This window comes from Mus pahari, chromosome 13, assembly GCF_900095145.1.
Source record: "Mus pahari chromosome 13, PAHARI_EIJ_v1.1, whole genome shotgun sequence".
In the NCBI taxonomy this organism is placed as follows: domain Eukaryota; kingdom Metazoa; phylum Chordata; class Mammalia; order Rodentia; family Muridae; genus Mus; species Mus pahari.
The window spans coordinates 88,974,103-88,977,531 of NC_034602.1; the positions used below are offsets into that span (position 1 = coordinate 88,974,103).

Consider the following 3,429-nt stretch of genomic DNA (forward strand, 5'->3'; position numbering starts at 1 on the left):
TCACATATACACCACACATAGTTAAACAAACAAACAAAAATCCAAACATCACAATGTCATAGAGTGCTTCCCAAATATTACCATAACGTCAGGGATCCGTTGAATTGTGACTGAGAGTGCAAACCCAAAGAAGGGACTCTGAGGGACTCCCCCTCAGAACAACTAGGAGGAAACTGCAGTCCTTCCCGTCATAGCTTCAGGGAGCAACGGCCTAGTTCCTACTTGGGTAACCATGAAACCCTACCACAAACCTAAGGAACAGCAGCTGCTACAGCATTCTGACTTCCAGCCCAAATATCCCAAACACCCCATGTGATGGTCTCTATGCTCAGCCCAGGGAATGGCACTATTTGGAGGTGTGGCCTTGTTGAAGCAGGTGTGGAGTGGGCTCTAAGACCCTCATCCTAGCTGCCTGGAAGCCAGTATTCTGCTAGCAGCCTTCAGATGAAGATGTAGAACTCTCAGCTCCTACCACAAACCTTGAAAGCATTCTGGAAGCCAGGCCTGGGATGCCCACTGCACAGACTGCTGGGTCAGTGCACATGTTGATAAACAACAGGGAAGGGCTGAAAACGTCCACTGTCTCAGAATACTTCGTTATCAGTAGCTTGAAGCCTCCACACCATCCCACCTCAGGCTTCATGGATCAACGTGCTGAACTGCTGCTGTTGCTGAAAGTCTACCATCCCAACCCTGAACCATGGGAGGAAAGATGAGACTGCACCCTTGAGATTAATTGGTGACAGCCGGGCGTGGTGGCACACGCCTTTAATCCCAGCACTCGGGAGGCAGAGGCAGGCAGATTTCTGAGTTCGAGGCCAGCCTGATCTACAGAGTGAGTTCCGGGACAGCCAGGACTACACAGAGAAACCCTGTCTCGAACCTCCCCCCCCACAAAAAGATTAATTGGTGACACAAGCATTTGAATGATGGCCAAGATGCATAAAGCATGGAGGGCTAAAGGCATGGCTTGTGGGGGGTGGGGGTAGCAGCGAGTAAGAGGCCCCAACGTTAATCCCTAGCACCACACACAAAACCAGTCTTCTTAGCAAAATCTTTTATTTGGTTTCTACTTAAAATGTAAGGTAAAAAAATTATAGGCTCCAATATTTGATGATATGGGAGCAAGAAGAAACCAAGTCAAAGACTGACATCCATTTAAAATAAATCAAAAGGCCCAATTAGAAAGATTTCACCGTTCTCTAATTAAATGGATCCATCCCATCTCTTTGGAAAGACTCGGGCTGAAGGGGTGTGTGCTGAGTTGAGCTGCATCGGCCGGAGCTCTCGCCTGTGAGGGAAGCACAAAAGTTTCTGAATGTCTCAATCTACCCTTTTATTAATAATAACATTCATTTGCAGGATCGTTGAGAAGTTACACAGAGCATACAGAGTTCCTGGACACCCTGAGCCCTGTTCCCCTGTTGGTTAGCATCCGGTGTTCCCTTGGGAGGTTTATCACAGCTGACAGCCAGCATCAGCACATTGTTAACCAGAGGGGACTTGATTCAGAGTCCCCTCCCTCAGCTTTTCCGAGCTAGCACCTGATAGTGAGGCAGACTTCTCTTGTTGGTTTATTTGTATTTTAAACTATTCTGTGTGTACGACTATTTTCCCGGCATGCCTGTTTGTGCACTTGTGTCCCTAGTGCCTAGGGATGCCAGAAGAGAGCATCAAATTCCCTGGAGTTACAGATGGTGTGAGTCATTAAACAGATGCTGGGAATCGAACCTGTGACCTCTCGATGGATTTGTCTCATATGGAAACTGGGTCTCACATAGCCTAGGCTGGCCTCCAACTCACTCTGTAGCTGAGACTGGCCTTGAACTCCTGATTCTCCTGCCTCTACCGCCCCCCCCCCCCGCTTCCCAAGTGTTTTTATGAAGTATTGGGAATCGAACTCAGGATTTTGCGCATCCTTGGCAAGAACTCTACCAACTCAGCTTTACCTTCAATCCTGTGTTCAGCTTTATTGTTAGTGAACAGTTCAGGCTCTCTAAGTTGGTCAAAGAAAGTCAGAACCATCAAAGATGTTTTACTTCAAACCAGCTCAAAGATTCAGTGAGCTAATTTCTCTGAGATTAGAAACCAAAGTTCAGTTGACCCGCCCCGTTAGCATGTGTATGTGGTTGTAAGGTTTGTTCACACTGACCAGTGGAAACTCCTAAGAAACCTGTGTCTGTCTGTGAACAAAAATCTCCTGGAAGGGGTCGGTGTCTGCAGAGACGGGTGGCCCCGTCCGAGTTTCAGTGCTGTGGAGACTGGAGTTTTGTAGGTTCAGAGGTTAATGACTGTCTTGGGCTAGTGTTAGCCTTCTGGAACAGCCAGTCCTTGCCCCTCTCTGTGTCTGTGATAATAAAAGGAGCTTTGCTTTGTGGGGCGCTTTCACAGCGGCAGCCTTTCCTGAGGGATTCTGGGAACTGACGCCCTTTCCCCCACCACTTTCCCCTTTCCCCCACCACTCCCCCCCATTTCCCTCCCTCCTTAGAGGAAGTAACAACTGAGCAGTTCTCCGCCAGGTAATTGCCACCTGACTCTTCGACAGTCACTTCTGGCAAATGACAAACTTCTTTAGAACCCAAGCCCACTGCTTTCCCAAAACTGCAGTCCACTCCCCTACAGACCCGGTCTTCCTCTGGCGCTGTCTAACGCATGCAGAAACCAAGTTCTATATAGGGGTATCTTTTGAGCACAAAGCTGTAAGGACTAGGAACTAGTTTATCTTTGTTCACAGCAACACCTAGCTGAGCTTTTTTTATGCAGTACTAGATACGTAATACATCATTTGCCAAACGAATGAACAGTGTTGTACGCATCTTTCAAGAATTACTTGGGGGATGCTGAAGAGAAAGCTCAGCAGTCAATAGCATTTGTTCCTGCCGGGAAACTGGGTTTGGTTCCCAGTACTATGGAGAGGTTCACAACCAAAGAGGACCTGGCACACATGTGGTAGACGCACGCACACTCACAGGCAAGACATTCACATACATGAAATAAATCTTTTTTTTTTTCCTTTTTTTTAAACGGGAGGGGTAGGGGCTTGGGAGATGACTCGGGGTTATGAGCACTTGCTGCGCTTCCGGAGAGCAGAGTTGTCCCCAGGACCCACATCAGGTGGTTCACAAGTGCCGGTAAGGCCAGCTCCGGGAAATCTAACGCCCTTTTCTGGGCTCTGCGGGTATCTGCATATATGTGTAACACACACACACATTATAAATATTACAGAACATGCCATTCCTGCTTCTTAACATTAGCTATCTTAAATTTCTCATCTCAAAACCGTTGTCATAGCAGGAAGTGTGTTTTTGCCTTTCTTTTTGTATTTGTTCGTCTTTTCAGTTTTTTAAAGCTCTTCTCTCTCTCTCTCTCTCTCTCTCTCTCTCTCTCTCTCTCTCTCTCTCTGTGTGTGTGTGTGTGTGTGTGTGTGTG

The 3,429-nt window shown here is 47.4% G+C and overlaps 1 protein-coding gene across 2 annotated transcripts in view; it reads right to left on the reverse strand.

Moving 5' to 3' along the window:
• Nucleotides 1-1,040: 1,040 nt before the first annotated feature.
• Plac8 (placenta associated 8) overlaps nucleotides 1,041-3,429 on the reverse strand; it is an 18,425-nt gene continuing 16,036 nt past the window's right edge. For both annotated transcript variants that reach the window (XM_021211199.1, XM_029545404.1), the window contains exon 5: nucleotides 1,041-1,291. The gene's annotated coding sequence lies outside the window, so the exon portion shown is untranslated. The remainder of the gene's footprint in view (nucleotides 1,292-3,429) is intronic.